This window comes from Podarcis liolepis (genome assembly GCF_965112155.1).
Source record: "Podarcis liolepis genome assembly, chromosome: 3".
NCBI classification, from domain to species: domain Eukaryota; kingdom Metazoa; phylum Chordata; class Lepidosauria; order Squamata; family Lacertidae; genus Podarcis; species Podarcis liolepis.
In genome coordinates, this window is record NC_139557.1 from 123,863,818 (window position 1) to 123,882,296 (window position 18,479).

The 18,479-nt window shown below is 48.2% G+C and overlaps 1 protein-coding gene across 2 annotated transcripts in view; it reads right to left on the minus strand.

The window, feature by feature from the left end:
- Nucleotides 1-14,869, minus strand: part of CLU (clusterin) — a 40,537-nt gene extending 25,668 nt beyond the window's left edge. The window contains exon 1 of one of the 2 annotated variants that reach the window (XR_014523568.1): nucleotides 14,720-14,839. The gene's annotated coding sequence lies outside the window, so the exon portion shown is untranslated. Of the gene's footprint in view, nucleotides 1-14,719 lie in introns of both variants that reach the window. The other variant, XM_083494636.1, reaches the window with a different exon arrangement.
- Nucleotides 14,870-18,479: the final 3,610 nt, after the last annotated feature.

The following is an 18,479-nucleotide window of genomic DNA, read 5'->3' on the forward strand; positions in this document are numbered from 1 at the left end:
GCGCGAGCAACGAAACCCGGAAGTAACACGCTCCGCTACTTCCGGGTCGCCACGGAGCGCAACCCGAAAATACTTATCCCGAAGCTACTTCAACCCGAGGTATGACTGTACAGGGAAACCGCAAACACCACCCAAAATCCAACGCTGCTCTTGCTCCGAACACTAGAACTCGCAGTCATCGAAAGAAGCTGAATGTTGGAAGATTCAGGACAGAAAGTGACAGATTTGCGTATAAGCAAAACAAGCTATAGCTTCGGGCCCCGCTGTCTTGGAGGGCCCCCCAAAATTTAAAGTATACCTGAAGGAACGTCTCCACCCCCATCGTTCAGCCCAGACACTGAGGTCCAGCGCCGAGGGCCTTCTGGCGGTTCCCTCGCTGCGAGAAGCCAAGTTACAGGGAACCAGGCAGAGGGCCTTCTCGGTGGTGGCGCCCGCCCTGTAGAACGCCCTCCCACCAGATGTCAAAGAGAAAAATAACTACCAAACTTTTAGAAGACATCTGAAGGCAGCCCTTGTCCCATTAAACTTTAATTAGTTTAATGCTAATCAAATGTCCAGTGCGCTTCCGATGCCACAATGTCCCATTACAGCAGAGCATTTCGCACAGCGGCTCAAGAAGGGCTGGAGAGTCAGCATCTTTTCAATAAAGGAATCTTGGAGCAAGCGGTTTGGAACTCAAGTAAAAGGTTTATTTACACAAAACAAAAAAACCCTGGTGAAGAATCACACATTTCAGCAAACACGCCCCAAAAGAAAAGAGAAGGTGGGAAGGAGGGGAGAACACATGAGTGAGTTGACTATTTATACAAACTCACATTCCAGGAAGCCTAACGACCTCCAGCTGCTCAGTGACTAGAGCGTCTTGATTAGAGCTTCTTAACCCTTTAATACCAACACCCCCTCTCGCTCGTAACACTGAGCTGTACCAACCTTAATTCAAATTTAAACCTGAACAGAAACATTTATGAGATTGCGGACTCAAAGCTTTTGTAAAACCGTCTGCGAGATTTTCTTGGCTTGGACAATACTTTAGTTCAATTAAACCTTGTTTTACACTTTGGCATACATTTTGATAACGGATATCCAAATGTTTTGTGTGTGCCTTGAATTGACCTGATTTAGCTAGTTTAATACAAGGTTGATTGTCTTCCCACACTCTGATAGGTAGGGAACATTCTCCAAACAATTCTTGTACCAGTTGCTTATAAAATTCCAGTTCTCTACATACATCTGATAATGCATTGAACTCAGATTCAGTTGAACTTAAAGCTATAAGTGATTGTTTTCTTGATCTCCAACCAATTAGTGCATTTCCAAATTTTATCGCCATTCCTGACACTGATTTTCTATCTGGTCCAGCATCTGCCCAACTGCTGTCAGCCCAACATTCAAGTTGTGTGCTGCCCTCTGCTGATAGTTTTAAGCGAAACCTTTTGGTAGTTTGGAGATACCTTAAAACTCTTTTTACTCCTTGCCAAGCATGCATTGATGGTTTTTCAGCTTGTCTGCACAGCATGTTGACAGCATATGTTATATCGGGCCGAGTCCACTGTGCAATGTGGAGTAGACTGCCTATCGCTGACTGGTAAACCCCGGGATTACTGAACTCTGCCTGTTGCTCAGTTTGAGCATCCTTTGTGTAACTTAACTCCATTGGGGTTTTAACACCAGCACAGTTCTCCATTTTAAACCTTTCCAGCAACTGCTGGATCTTAGCTTCTTGGCTGAGCCAATAGTTCCCATCTTCATCTTGCTGAATTTTAACTCCTAGATAAACAGATACATTGCCTAGTGATTTTATCTGAAACCTTTCTCCAAGCTTTGTGGCAAATTGTTGTGCAAGTTTATCGTCCTTTCCACTGTATAATAAATCATCAACAAATATCAAGACTGCTTCTTGTTCACATCCCGAGCCTTTTAGATAAAGACACGCATCTGCTGCGCTCTTTCTGAACCCCATGCTCTCTAGAGCATCGTTTAAGCAGGAATTCCAATTGCGGGCGGACTGTTTCAACCCATAAATGGATTTGTGTAGGCGCCAGACCTGGTTTGGCTTGTCTCCTTCAAAACCTGGTGGTGGCGTCATATAGACTTCCTCCTGTAAGTCTGCATTTAAATAAGCCACATTGACATCAAAATGAAACAGCTTATTTCCCTTCTTAGCTGAAGAGGCTAAAAGCATTCTTAATGACTCTGATCTTGAAGTAGGGGCATAGATTTGAGAATAGTGAACTCCTTTGCGCTGCGAAAACCCTTTTGCAACTAGTCGGGCTTTATATTGCAACTCCTCAGTAGTTGTGGGCTTTAAACGATATACCCATCGACAACCTACAGCTTGTTGCCCTTTTGGAAGCTCTGTACTTGTAAACACACCGAGAGACTTCATTGAAGCCATCTCTTTTTCCATTGCTTCCTGCCACTTTGCGGCTTCTGAGCTTGGAAGCTGTTGTACCTCTACATAGCTATCTGGCTCACACTGTGCCATATTTACGTATACACTTGTCACCTTAAACCGCTCTGGCGGCTTGCCCTTTGTGGCACGTGTTGACCTGCGCAATTGTTCCTCTTGTGCCCCCTCTGACCGTTGGCTGTCAGAATCTGTCTCAGACTTTATGTCTGGATGTGCCTCTAGGGATAAAGACCTCCGTTTAGATACCTCCCTTGGGCTTGGTGTTGCAGGCGACCTGCTTCGCTTTTGCTGTCTGCTAGGCCTAATGACTGGCGATGTTGGAACACTTTTAGATTCTGGCTTTTCTACCTTAGGAGAAGAACCTTGTGCCTGGTCAGAATCTGCATCTGAACCATGTGCACCATCCCCTTCTGGCTCATCACCCTCTGGACTTTCATTCTCAGCATAAATGCCTAAATCATCTCTCAAAATGTCAGGGTTAGCATGTAAGTGAGTCCATCCGGATTGCTCACAAAATTCAGCGCTCCTACTGAGGACCACTCTTGTAGTATCCCCATCTGGGTTCACGAACCTCCAAGATTTGGCATGTGGTTCGTACCCACAAAAGATGAGTTTCCTAGCCCTTGGACCTCCCTTTTTCCTTAACGCTTTTGGGATAAGTACATAGGCTTGCGATCCAAACACCCGAAAGTAATTAACTTTGGGCTTCTTCCCATATAAAGCAAAATATGGCGTAGTATCAATTACCGAATTATATACTCGGTTCAGAACATGAGTAGCCGTCTTCCAGGCTTCCGCCCAGTAACTTTGAGGAAGTTTAGCATCAAACAACATAGAGTTTGCCAACTCTTGCAGAACCCTGTTTTTACATTCGGCCACACCTCCTTCTTGGGGGGAATAAGGTGTAGACAGACGATGCTTAATTCCCTTTTTCTTAAAGAAATTCTGCAACACAGACCCGGTAAATTCTGACCCTCTGTCTGTTTGAAAAGCAAGTACTCTAGTACCGAATTCAAGTTCTACTGCATGAACCCAATTTCTAACAGTTTCTGCAGTATCTGCTTTTGTTTTGAGAGGAAAAAACCATGTAACCTTTGTTTTGTCATCTGAGAGACACAGTGCATACCTCGAACCTCCCATGCTAGCAACAGGCATTGGGCCACATAGGTCCATATGCACAAGTTGGAACACTTTGTCAGATTTCCTATTTGAACTGGGATAGCTGCATCTATGAACCTTCGCCCTTTTGCATGCAGTACAATCCAAATACTTAGTACATTTGTTCAATTTGCACCCTTCTGATAATTCAGGTTGCCTTTTAACATACTGAAAATTAATATGTCCCAAACGGCGGTGCCATAAATGAACACAAGAATTATGGGTAGGTGAGTTCACACAACCAGCATGAACCTGTTCAACTTCATCTGGACTTGTCTCAAAATAATATAACCCATTTCTGCATTTCACCTGCAAAAGAGATACGTTATTCTTTGAAATAGTGCAAACCCCATTTTCAAACACAGTTTTAAACCCATTTCTATCAAGTTCTGACACAGACAAAATACACCCCTTCATTCCCTTCAGCACGTAGGCATCAATTTCTGTTTGCAAACACTTCAAAAACACTGTGCCTACGGTCTCTAAGGAACGTTTAGTTGAATCTGCCATTGTCACAACTTTAAGGGTTTGCAAATGTCTGCAATTCTGCAAACGGACACTAGATGGCGCCACCAGGTGGTGAGATGCACCACTGTCGATCAACCAGCGTAGATTGCTGCCTTGGCCACGCCCTTGCATCAACGCCATTGCTGAAGCCATGTGCTGTGTGCTGTGGGAGTAGCCACGACCTCCTCCTCTTCTTCGACGTCCCCTGGAACTCCTTGTCTGGTAACTAGGGGCAACGGCCTTGGTGCTATCTTGACCAGGTTCACGTGTACAATTCCTGATTAAATGGGAAGAGGAACCACAGCGAAAACAGTGTCTAGCTGCAAAAGCATTTACTGTGTTCTCAAACTCAGCATCCCCACTCTTAGGCACAGCATAACTCCCCTTTGAAGACAAACCTCTTTCTCTTTGCCTTTTATCCTGTTCATCTGCAAGTCGAGAAGAAATGTATTCAAGGGTTAATTCAGTTGAAGGCATAGCTTCCAAAGTTAAAGCTAGAGTCTCATAGCTTTTATCAAGAGAAGACAACAAAATGTATGACTGCTGCTCCATAGAGAAAGGAATGCCCAGCTGTCTTAGTTGATTAAAGGCAGACACCATTTTGGCAATATGTTCTTTCACACACGCTCCCGGTTGGAGACGTAAATCAAACAAACATCTTGTAGCATGGATCTTGGCCCCCGCAGTGTTTCTGGAATTTAGCCGCTGCAGAACCGTCCAGACCTCATGCGTGTTCTTTAACTCAGAAACATAAGGCATTTGCTCTGGTCCCACTGCCAAAACTAGTAGACCTTGGGCTTTCCTGTCGCGTTTCTGTGAAGCTGCCGCTGCTGCTTTGTCTTCTGCAGACGCGTCTGCAGCTGCCTGTAAAGGCGGTGCTTCAGTACAACTCCACAACTCTTTTGCTTGCAACCAAACCCTTACTCTAGCCTTCCAATCTTGCCAATTTTTCCCATTGAGTCGCGTAAAGGGGACAGTAAAACTTTCCTGGGACTCTGCCATCCTCCCTGGGGCTTAGGAACGATACTCACAGACCTGTAGACCGTCTCCCAGCTGCTGAGGTGGCTCCTCGAGGAATAAGACGTCTTCCAGCGAGTACAAACTGCACAGTGCCTCTTTAAAACTTTTCCTAGGCACGTTGCAGGACTCAAGCTGCTTTGAAGGCTTTCGTTGTCGGCAACCGCTTCTGTCTTTGCTCCAGACCTTTCATAAATCACTCTGAACTGCACTCCTTATCTCCTTCTTGACGTACAAACAGCCATAACCTGTCCCATTAAACTTTAATTAGTTTAATGCTAATCAAATGTCCAGTGCGCTTCCGATGCCACAATGTCCCATTACAGCAGAGCATTTCGCACAGCGGCTCAAGAAGGGCTGGAGAGTCAGCATCTTTTCAATAAAGGAATCTTGGAGCAAGCGGTTTGGAACTCAAGTAAAAGGTTTATTTACACAAAACAAAAAAACCCTGGTGAAGAATCACACATTTCAGCAAACACGCCCCAAAAGAAAAGAGAAGGTGGGAAGGAGGGGAGAACACATGAGTGAGTTGACTATTTATACAAACTCACATTCCAGGAAGCCTAACGACCTCCAGCTGCTCAGTGACTAGAGCGTCTTGATTAGAGCTTCTTAACCCTTTAATACCAACAGCCCTGTTTAGGGAAGCTTTTAATGTTTAATAGGTTATTGTATTTTAGTGTTCTGTTGGAAGCCGCCCAGAGTGGCTGGGGAAACTCAGCCAGATGGGCGGGGTATAAATAATAAATTATTATTATAAAGGAAAAATCCTGGATGTACATTTCCAAAATACAACATAAAAAACAAGTAAAATACAGCAACAGTGTTTTGTGTTGTGTAGGCTCCTCTGATGTAAGTCATGGGACCCACCTGCTAGCCTGCTCCCTAAAATATCACATATAAAAGGCCCCATTACCTTCAGTAGCTTAAAGGTAATGGGACCCCTGACCATTAGGTCCAGTCGTGGCCGACTCTGGGTTGTGGCGCTCATCTCGCTTTACTGGCCGAGGGAGCCGGCATACAGCTTCTGGGTCATGTGGCCAGCATGACGAAACCGCTTCTGGCGAACCAGAGCAGCGCACGAAAATGCCGTTTACCTTCCCGCCAGAGTGGTACCTATTGATCTACTTGCACTTTGACGTGCTTTCAAACTGCTAGGTTGGCAGGAGCAGGGACCGAGCAACAGGAGCTCACCCCGTCGCGGGGATTTGAACCACTGACCTTCTGATCGGCAAGTCCTAGGCTCTGTGGTTTAGCCCACAGCACCACCCGCGTCCCTCTTCAGTAGCTTAGGGCCTCATCAAACCTCGATCCAGCCCTGGGGAACTCGCAGCAGCAGGAGACCAACTGCCCATCATGGGGCAGGGAGTAAAATGCACATTCGAAAGGAACCATTTTATCCTTGAGTACCAGGGGGCCGCCCCACACAGGAGTGACACCCGGGGCAGCAAGAGGCTGTGTGCTTTGGATCCTTGCAACAAGTAGCCAGTGTATCCCAAGCCGCCCTTGGCCTCCCCAGAGCTCGATGGCGTGGGAAGGGAGCAGAAATGGCATCGTGTTGCTCAGAGCCACAGGTCAATGGCAAAGCACCTGCTCAGGGATGCAAGAGGTCCCTGTCTCAAGCCCTGGCACCGTCACCTGGGAATGCGTAGCCGGCAAAGAGCATCTCTCTCCCACCCTCCTCTCCTTCCACCTGCTCAGCAGCAGGGCAGCTGCTTGGCATTGAGAAGGCCCCGGGTTCAACACACACACCCAGCATCTCCAGTTAAAGGGATCGGGTAGCAGCAGGGGATGGGAAAGACGTGGCCGGGCCGGCCCAGGAGGCCTGCCAACAATTCTGGGCTCAATGGAGCAGGGTCAATGCACTACCTCTTTTCAGCAACAAACACAGTTTTCTCTCTAGACGGGCAAAGACAAGGGGGACCCTGCAAAAATTCGACACATCCACACCGTATACCGTGATTAAAGACGTAAGGAGAGACTGCTGGATCAGGGCTGTTGCAGGAATTTATTTATAGGTGGGGGGGGGTTGCCCCTCCAGCAGATATCCTGCACATGCAGCCCACTACCAAAATCAGCACAGCCACTTTTGTGACTTGTCCCCACAAAGCACTTCATCACAGTTTCTTCCTATCTATTCAAAGGGCCTCTGCTGCAAATGTAAGAATTCACTGCTAAATGTATCTATGTACTGGCTCACTGGGAAAACTTCAGAAATTCATCTAGACCTGTGAGCTCAGCTCCTCAGCAGCCCCTCTGCCTGAGGGATAATTCCTGGCATCCTGAGACCTGAGTGCCAGACAGGTAGCCATTCCAGAAATAACAAACGCAGATGAAGACAAAAGGGTGTGATGAACTTGGCTGGGAAACAGGGAAATGTAAATATCTCTTTTGTTCCACTTGATGGGTGTTTGGTGGAGGGCAAGGGGAACCATGGGGCAGGGTCCAGGATGCTCAGATTACTGCCACCAGACCTCCCCTTTCATGATGTAACCATGATGTATGAGTGATGTAGTTTGGGGGAGGAGTAACATGGGGATTAAAAGGTAAAGGGACCCCTGACCGTTAGGTCCAGTTGTGGCCGACTCTGGGGTTGCGGCGCTTTTACTGGCCAAGGGAGCCGGCGTACAGCTTCCGGGTCATGTGGCCAGCATGACTAAGCTGCTTCTGGCGAACCAGAGCAGCGCACAGAAACGCCGTTTACCTTCACGCTGGAGCGGTACCTATTTATCTACTTGCACTTTGACGTGCTTTCAAACTGCTAGGTGGACAGGAGCTGGGACTGAACAATGGGAGCTCACCCCGTCACGGGGATTCAAACCGCCGACCTTCTTATTGGGAAGTCCTAGGCTCTGTGGTTTAACCCACAGCACCACCCGCGGGGATTAGCAGCTAATAAAAGTTGGGTTCTCTTTTGTTCTGGGCTTCCATCTTGTTCCACCTGGTGGCAGGTGGGAGTCCTGTCGCGACAGTCTTCAATCAAGACCAAGCCTACTGGCTGCTGTTTTGCTCTGCTATTCCTGGCTGGGGTCCTTGTTTTTTGTCCAAGGGAGCCCTCGGATTTCTCCATTAACAGGGCAAAGGCTGCTCATCTAGTCCAGCATTCTGTTCTCACTGGGGCAAACCAAGCAGGATTCGAACACAAGAGCAACTCTCCCCTGCTGCAGTTTCCAGTGAAATAAATATTTTGATGCTCCCTTTAAAAGCACCCCAGCCTCGTAGGGAGGACAGGACCCACAAAGAGAGCACTTTTGCGGAGGCTCTGCACCAGTCGGGAAATATAGTACAGTACAGGAAGTGGGTTCATGCTTTCAGAAGACATTCAGAAGTCTCACTGCTTCTGACTGTGGAGGCAGAGCCGAGCTGTGATGGCTAGTAGCCCTTGACAGCCCTCTTCTAATAAATAAATAAAATAATAATAATAATAATAATAATAATAATAATAATAATAATAATTTATACACCGCCCTGTCCGGCCAGAGCCGGGGTCAGGGCGGCTAACCCCAATAAAAAATACAGTAATAACATAATACGGGGGGGGGGGGAGGCGAATTTAAAGTACAGGTTAAAATGCAAATTAAAATGCAGCCTCATTTTAAAAGTAGCCCATAGATCAAAACCATCAGGGGAGGGAAACATAAGGGTCAGACTGAGTCCAAACCAAAGGCCAGGCGGAACAGCTTTGTCTTGCAAGCCCTGCGGAAAGATGTCAAGTCCCGCAGGGCCCTAGTCTCTTGGGACAGAGCGTTCCACCAAGTCGGGGCCAGCACTGAAAAGGCCCTGGCCCTAGTTGAGACCAGTCTAACCACCTTGTGACTTGGGACCTCCAAAATGTTGTCATTTGTGGACCTTAAGGTCCTCCGCGGGGCGTACCTCTATGAATGTGTCTCGCCCTCTTTTAAAGCATCATTCGAAATTGGCTGGTCAATTGGTTTAGTCAAAATGTCAGTGGAAGGAAACTGGTCCAGCAAGTGAGATCTCAGCACCTGCTTTGTCTCTGTCTTTATTCTCCGGGACCAACGAGGCATCAAAACGAGCGAAAAAGAGAAAAGCTGAAGGGCAGAGAATGGGGCTGTGATTGCCAGCAAAGTTGGACGGCTGCCCTTCTGCCCAGGCTGCAAAACAAAAGAAGCAGGGAAACAGCTCTGGGACAAAGTAAATTCCTCCCAGAGATAAGGCGCCAGACAGGGAAGAGGAGGAGGAGGGAATTGTTCCTGCACTTGAAACAAAAAATAAAAACAGAGAAAGAGAGAGAGAACCCTCTTGATTCAAGCCCTGAGCCCTTGATTGTGCAAACAGACCATAATGATCTTCCATGCCCTTCAAACACACACAGCTGCCCACACCACCTCTCCAATTCCAGGGCCTGGATGAAAAACACCGAACGGTGTCAGCTGCCGTTTCACAGCGGCCGGCATTTCACACGAGGAAGCCAGCCACACAAATCTGCCGGGATCACATTCCACAAACTGGCTGCGCATCGCTGGCCCTCTCTCCAACCAGATTGCATCTCAAATGAGAAAAGCCAGTAGCTCAGCCCAGCCTGGAAGCCCTGCCAGGCCACAGTTGCTCAGTGATGGCAGAAATGCTCTCTGCACTGTTCTTCCCATGCTCCTGTGTTGATTTCTAGTGGGCCCTGGCAAATAACAATCAATCAATTGTTACGGAAGGGGGGCGCATGTCTTCACTACAATATATTTGCTCAATTTCTCTAGGACTCCATCACCCCTCCCCTGTCCTCCATAATCTCTCAAGTAAGGTGTCAAGACCCTAATCCTGTCAAAATCACTCTGCCAAACCTTTCCTCCGGGCAATGCCAGGTGACAGACTATGCGTACATGGACCATTGTCTTCTCAGGATGTGCTTATCTGCGCATATCTCCAGCTCTGCATATTCCCCCCTCCCTATGTTAATCCAGTGTAACCCAACCTTTCCTAATTTATTATTATTATTATTATTATTATTATTATTATTATTATTATTATTATTATTTATAACCCGCCCATCTGGCTGGGCTTCCCCAGCCACTCTGGGCGGCTTCCAACAAAATATTAAAATACAGTAATGCATCAAACATTAAAAGCTTCCCTAAACAGGGCTGCCTTCAGATGTCTTCTAAAAGTCTGGTAGTTGTTGTTCTCTTAGTGGGAGAACACTAAGTGGGAGGGCATTCCACAGGGCGGGCGCCACCACTGAGAAGACCCTCTTCCTGGTTCCCTGTAACTTGGCTTCTCGCAGCGAGGGAACCGCCAGAAGGCCCTCGGCACTGGATCTCAAATAAAGTCTTATTTTCCAAATGATGGACTGACTGTGATTGATTCTCAGTTAAATATCTGGCTAGTTCAGAGGACAACCTTGAGCCAGGTTAAGAACTTCGAGTACTTAAAGAAGAAAAGTCACTTTTCCCAGGGACAATCCTAATTACATTTTCTTAATGGTGACACGGACCATTCATAATGTAGGGATATTCTTCACAACTGTGAGGGTTGGGGCAAGTGAAGATGAGCGACGAAATTTAGGTACAGCCTTTTGCACTGCTCCTGCTGGGGCTGCGCGGAAAAGGCATTTTGGTTCCTGAAATTCATTCTGGTTGTGCAGATCAAATAAAACTGCTAGAATGCCACAGGACTTTGCATTAGTGTGTGAACACAGCCCAGATTCAATGATCCCCAGATGGTGGAGACGTCGGGCACCAATCCTGGCTCCCGGGCATCTTCACTTGGTTGCAAGTGGTTGATAGCCAGATATTCCACTTTGGTGGCTATAACCTTGGTTTAAGGAACCTAGCTTATATATTTTAGTTTCTAACATCTAGTCCAACCCCCCTGCAAGGCTGGAATCTCAGCTAAAGCATCCCTGACAGAGAGCCATCCAACCTTCGCTTAAAAACCTCCACCACCTTCCAAGGGAGTCTGTTCCACTGTCAAATGCCTCTTACATGATGCCAGCTCTGCGATGCGGGCAAGTCCTTCCACCCCAATAACAGGCACAATCTTTGTATTCTTTGATATCAATAAGCCATCCGCTGCGGCGCTCTGAATACAGCAAGCGTTCCCTGTTTGCAGACATAACAGGCTCCTTTGCAGGGGAGAGAGGAGCCAATTTGGCCAGCTTTTATGAATACTCTTCCAGGAATCTTTCGAGATTTGGGTTAAAAAAAAACCAAGAAAGTTTCTAGCTCTCATTAACGCAGAAGAATACGTTGCCTGCAAACTTGGGAGAACAGATGAAGGCCGAAAGCCTTTCAAGGCAAGATCCAGTGTCAAAATGAATGGGGCCAGTGGCGTAGCGTGGGGGGTGCAGGAGGGGCCGGCTGCACCGGGCGCAACATCTGGGGGTTAGGGGGCGCAAATCCACGGGTTAGGGGGCGCAAATTACTTGCCTTGCCCCGGGTGCTGACAACCCACGCTACGCCACTGAATGGGGCACCAAATCACAGGGGTGTGCAAGAGAGATATGATCACTATTGTCATCCCTCTAGAGCCCTCGCGTTTGACACTCTTCCCTGCTGCTCTTTGAGCACCAGAGCACAGCTATCCGGTGCAATCGCATTTCAGAGCAGGAACAAAGCACGTCGTGAGAGATCAAAAGGATCCTGCCCCGGGTCTTGCACTTAAGGGACATGTTGCCCCAAACACCTAAAAATCTGCAACAATTTTCCAGCCACAAGTGGGGGAGAGAGGGAGAGAAGGAATAGAAGTATCAAACGCTGCCACAAAGAACTACAATAGCAGAAAAATGGAACAACACGGCTGGTGGGTTGCTATTCGGCTGCAAAAGGCCCGTTTTAGAGCTCACCAGAACCTAAGAAAAGCCCTTTCTGGGAGACGATATATAATGAAATGGAAAAAAATGTTTAAAATAACTTTTGTTTAAAAAAAAAACAGAAGCTTTTCTATTAGGAATTATGGGTACAGATGTTCCAAAGGAGACCAGGACGCGACAACAGCTGCACGGATGCTACTAGCCCAGGGATGGGAAGAAGAAAGAGTTCCCTATGCCAAGCTGAGCTGATGGACTGTGCAGAGATGGCAAAGTTGACCGGAAAGCGAAGGAACCAAGAGGATGAAAACTTTTAAAAAGAATGGAGGAAATTTATAATCTGTTTCAGAGACAAAGATGAAAACAGCAGGGTTTTAATCTCACTTGCAAAACACTATAATTTTATGTTTGTAAAATCAAATAAAAATGATTTCATCAAAAAAAGAACCAAAGGAGAGCCTGCTGGGTCAGGTCACCCTTTTTTCAAACCATCCAAACTGCATGTGGCAGGGAGTTCCATAGTTTCTGCACTGAATGAATCTGTCCTGAATCTTCTAACCTTCAGCTTCATTAAAGGTAAAGGTAAAGGGACCCCTGACGATTAGGTCCAGTCATGGCCGACTCTGGGGTTGCAGCGCTCATCTCACTTTATTGGCCGAGGGAGCCGGCGTACAGCTTCCGGGTCATTTGGCCGGCATGACTAAGCCGCTTCTGGCGAACCAGAGCAGCGCACGGAAATGCCGTTTACCTTCCCGCCGGAGCGGTACCTATTTATCTACTTGCACTTCGAGGTGCTTTCAAACTGCTAGGTTGGCAGGAGCAGGGACCGAGCAGCGGCAGCTCACCCCGTCGGGGGGATTCGAACCGCCGACCTTCTGATCGGCAAGTCCTAGGCTCTGTGGTTGAACCCACAGCGCCACCCGCGTCCACAAATTCTAGAGTTATGAGAGAGTTATGAGTCATCCTCTATCCACTACCTCCAGGCCAGGCATAATTTTTTATCCTCTTCCTCATAGCTGAAAGCTGTTCGACAGTGATACAGACTCCCTCGGAAGGCGACGCACTCTCCATCACAGAATCATAGAGTTGGAGGGGACCTCAAAGGTCATCCAGACCAACCCCCTGCAAGGCAGGAATCTCAACTGTAGCATCCATGAGGCTGGAGGCTTTCAAGCAAACGTTGGGTGGCCATCTGTAAAGGATGCTTTAGTTGCAATTCCCGCATTGCAGGGGGTTCAGCTGGATGACCTTTGGGGTTCCCTCCCTCCTCCAGAGTTGTTTCTGCTCGTCATTTCTAAAAAGCCCCAAAGGCTGCAACCTTTCTTCATGGAGTCGTTCCATCCCTTCAATTTTGCGTGCAGTTTTCTAAACTTCTCCCACCTCTACAATATCCTTTTTGAGCTGGATGAAGGCTGCAACTCGGGCGAGGAAAGAGGGCGCTGGAAGGGATTGGGGTACCCTCCCTCTTGCAATCTGGGGTGGTGCAGGGCCTGCCCCCTCAAACTCCACCCCACCCCCTCCCCTTCCTCGGTTTCCCCCATGGCGGCATCTAGACTGGCCAAGACCTGCACACTTCTTCCCTCTGCCAAAGCCCCAGATAGGAATTCAGAGGCGTGTTTTGAACGGTCATGAGGTCTAGAAACCTTACCAGGCGAAAGCCCGCCGCTGATGCGTCAACAACTCTTTGCCCGAGTGCCATTCCGGGGTCAGCAAAGCATTGTTTCCCAAAGGCAGCCACGGAGCCAGAAACTGCATCAGGGACACCGTGCCCAGCCTACGAAAGGAACACGGTGTACCTGGTCTGCTTAATCTGACCCAGCTCAGCTGCGGTGACAAAGCCTTGCCCATCCTCAAGGCCAGGGACGGATTCTGCATGGCAACGAGGGCGGGGCTCAGGCCACAGGATCTGCACCACACACACACACACACCCCGCAGCCTCCCACATCTCCAGGGAGGGGAGCTGAAGGCTCCCTTGTCTGAATTCCCAGAGGGATGCTGCCAGTCAGTGCAGGCCATATAGGGAGAGGTGGGGCAAAGGTTTGACTCGGGATAAGGAAGCTCCCAACTCCGTTCAGTATAAGGAAGTGAAACACTCTTAATTGAAGGGGGGAAGCACAAGGCCTGGGTTCTCACCACTATACAGCACTTCCCTCCAGCGTGCCCCCTGGAGACTGCGTTCAGGAGCCAGGTTCCCAACCACTAGGCGACACAGCCTGCCCTCTTTCCCATCAATGTGCCACTCTACGGCAACCCGCACGCTCCGTCTCGGGGGCGCGCACCCAGCCCATCCTCTTCCCCCACACCCCACGCCGAGCACGCGCGTACAAACCAACCCACACGCGTGCGCGTACACAGACACACACACCCCTCCAGCAACGCAAGACGTCCCAGCCCGAGTTCTCCCGCAAAGACCCGCTCCTTTCCCACCATCCCCAAAAAGGCCGTTTTCTAACCGCGTCCTTGAGGGAAAGCGTTCACACGTGACGCGTGTGCCCGCGCAGGTCAGACTAGGGCTTTCCCCGCATCCACCTACACAGCAGATGTGCGGTGGTCGTTTCTTGAGTCGACCACCCCTCCCCGCCCCACTTGACCTACTCCGAAGCAGGTGCGCCCTGCAGAGCTCGCCTCTCCGGCTCCGCGCACGTGTGGATGCGCTGCTCCGGAAAGGAAAGGGGGGGGGTTCTGCCTTTGCAAATATTAACCATCCTCGCCTCCCCTCGCGCGCGCGCTTCCCAGCCCTTTGCAAACCCTGCCCGGCCTGCGCACATATCCGCAGCCGCTGTTTGGAGGCGAAGGGCGCAAAATCCAGCCGACTTTGCGCGCCGCCTCCACTTTCCCTGCAAAAGCGCTGCAGCTGCATCACCTCTCGAGTCGCTCTCGGCTTGTCCTCCTCGCCCGGTCGATCCGTGGCGCAGTGGCCGCTCTGCGCTTTTATAGGCGGGTCCTTCCCCCCCTTCTCTCCCCCCCCCCAGCTGCTCTGAGCTCATCACAAAACAGACATCAACCTCCACCCCCCTCCTGCCCGCCAGGGATGGAGCCTGGGAAAGAAGCAAGCCAGAGCGCAGCTCCCGGACCTGCCGCCAGGGGCAGCTCCCGCTCCATCGCCGACGGAGCGCCCCCCAAACCGGTTCTGGCTCCCCCAGACTCCCGCTGTTTGTTCAAGCATCTGGGGTCCGTTCGTAAAAGGGGAGCCAGAGCGACCCCCCAGGCCTTCTCATCGTCCCCCATCACCGCAAAGCCCCTTTCTTCAGAGCGTTCTTCGTGCACATGAATTACAGTGGTACCTCGGGTTAAGTACTTAATTCGTTCCGGAGGTCCGTACTTAACCTGAAACTGTTCTTAACCTGAAGCACCACTTTAGCTAATGGGGCCTCCCGCTGCCACGCCGCCGGAGCACGATTTCTGTTCTCATCCTGAAGCAAAGTTCTTAACCCGAGGTACTATTTCTGGGTTAGCGGAGTCTGTAATCCGAAGCGTATGTAACCTTAAGCATATGTAACCCGAGGTACCACTGCATTCGTTGTTGTCGTTGAGTCGTGTCCGACTCTTTGTGACCCCCTGGACCAGAGCACGCCAGGCCCTCCTGTCTTCCACTGCCTCCCGCAGTTTGGTCAAACTCATGCTGGTAGCTTCGAGAACACTGTCCAACCATCTTGTCCTCTGTCGTCCCCTTCTCCTTGTGCCCTCCATCTTTCCCAACATCAGGGTCTTTTCCAGGGAGTCTTCTCTTCTCATGAGGTGGCCAAAGTCTTGGAGCCTCAGCTTCAGGATCTGTCCTTTCAGTGAGCACTCAGGGCTGATTTCCTTCAGAATGGAGAGGTTGGATCTTCTTGCAGTCCATGGGACTCTCCAGAGTCTCCTCCAGCACCAGAATTCAAAAGCATCCATTCTTCGGGAATCAGCCTTCTTTATGGTCCAGCTCTCACTTCCATACATCACTTCTGGGAAAACCAGAGCTTTTACTATACGGACCTTTGTTGGCAAGGTGATGTCTCTGCTTTTTAAGATGCTGTCCAGGTTTGCCATCACCTTTCTCCCAAGAAGCAGGCGTCTTTTAATTTCGTGGGTGTTGTCACCATCTGCAGTGATCATGGAGCCCAGGAAAGTAAAATCTCTCACTGCCTCCATTTCTTCCCCTTCTATTTGCCAGGAGGTGATGGGCCCAGTGGCCAAGATCTTCGTTTTTTTGATGTTGAGCTTCAGACCATATTTTGCGCTCTCCTCTTTCACCCTCATTAAAAGGTTCTTTAATTCCTCCTCACTTTCTGCCATCAAGGTTGTGTCATCTGCATATCTGAGGTTGTTAATATTTCTTCCAGCAATCTTAATTCCGGCTAGGGATTCATCCAGCCCAGCCTTTCGCATGATGAATTCTGCATATAAGTTAAATAACCAGGGAGACAATATACAGCCTTGTCGTACTCCTTTCCCAATTTTGAACCAATCAGTTGTTCCATATCCAGTTCTAACTGTAGCTTCTTGTCCCACATAGAGATTTCTCAGGAGACAGAGGAGGTGATAGAATCATGGAATTATGCTGTTGGAAGGGATGCCAAGGGTCATCCAGCCCAACCCGCAGAGATGCAGGAATCTCAACTAAAGCATCCATGATAGATGGCCATCCAGCCTCTGCTTAAAAACCTCCAAGGAAGGATAGTTCACAGCTTCCCAAGGGAGACTGTGACCACTGCCCAACAGTTCTGACTGTCAGAAAGTTTTCCCCGATGTTTAGTCTTGTCAGTTGAAGCCATGGGTTCGAGTCCTGCCCTCCAGAGCAGGAGAAAACAAGCTTGTTCCCTCTTCCATGTGGCAGCCCTTTAGATATTTGAAGATGGCCCTCATATCTCCTCTCAGTCTTCTCTTTTCCAGGCTAAACATGCCCAACTCCTTCAACCCTTCCTCATCAGGCTTGACTTCTAGACCCTTGATCATCTTAATAATAATAATAACAATAAATTTTATTTATACCCCGCCCTCCCTGGGCTCGGGATGGCTAACACCAGTACAAGTTACAGTAAAAACATAATAGGGAGGAAAAGGGGGAAAAACCATTTAAAATACAGGTTAAAATGCAATTTAAAATGCAGCCTCATTTTAAAAGTAGCCCATAGATCACATCAAGGGAGGGAGACATAAGGGTCAGACTGAGTCCAAACCAAAGGCCAGGTGGAACATCTTAGTTGCGCTCTTTGGGTTTGGTCTGCCAACCAGGTGCAAATCCTCCTAACAGTTGCCTCATCCAGCCCTCATTTTGCCTACTTCTCCACGAGAATATCGTGGGGGACTTTGTCAAAATCAATTTCAATAGGAGCTTTGCAACAGGTGGGACAGGGTTCTTACAATCCCCATCTTGCTTGTTTTGTTTTTATTTATTAGATGTCCTCCCTGGGATCCATTCCAACTCTACAATTCTGTGATTACATTTATATACCATGTTTTTCTTCCAAGGAGCTCAGAGAGGTGTCCTCGTTTCACCCTCACAACAACCCTGTGAGGTGGGTTAGGTCAAGAGACGAGGACTTGAACAAAATCACCCAGTGAGCTTCATGGCTGAGCGGGGTTTCGAACCCGGGTAAACTGCTCCCAAGTTGTTAAGGGCTTTACCGGTATATACCATTAGTAACACTAATCATAGTGACAATAATAATACCATCTCCACAAGAACCTGTGATAACCCAAAGAATCGGGTTGTGGGTGAGAGTCTGGGTCAGTTCAAAGGGACAGCAGCGGTTGTGGCTACAGCAGCCGGGCAGCTGTGAGGGTGCTGACGTCCGCACGTCCAGTGGTGGAAGTGAAACTGGGGCAGGGGGCTAAAAATAAAAGAAACGCTTGCTCAGCTGTGGCAACTGATCTCTTGCCAAATCACAAGATCTGTCTGGCTTTGGGGTTTGTCAGATCTGAGAGAGGGGAGTTTTGTAGAAGGGAACACACATACACACCTTAGAAACCTCCCTGGATAGCATCATAGGATTCTAGAGTGGGGATAGACCCCAAAGAGGGAATATTCAGGGTGGCAGGAGAGGATATATGGTTTATTAATATGAAATATTTATTAAGATTTTCAAAAAAAATTACAAAATAGAAAGAAGAAGAAAAAGGAAAATACAAAATATAAATGGTTAAAAACAATTCAGTCCTTCCATCACATATTTTCATTTGCTTATTTCCCAGACCTCGTCACGCCTCCCATTTCTGTATTCCAATTCAAATTTTTAATTCAGCAAATCCCTCCCCTCTTCAATCATCTTAAACTTCAATTTTAAAATATTATAACATTAAATTTTTACCTATTAATAACCATTTTCTCATATTCTCTTATAGCAGTACAGCCAAAGACCACTTAGTTTCTATCCAACATCATTCTAACATTCATTAATTTTACAATATTTCTGTAAATAGTCTTTAAATTTCTTCCAATCTTCTTCCACCGACTCTTCTCCCTGGTCTCGGATTCTGCCAGTCATTTCCGCCAGTTCCATATAGTCCATCACCTTCATCTGCCATTCTTCCAGGGTGGGTAAATCTTGTGTCTTCCAGATATGGTTTATTAATATGTTTCCTAACTTGCATTAGCAAGTTACTTTACTTAGCAGAGTTTACATTCCTGTGATGGCCTGGGATTT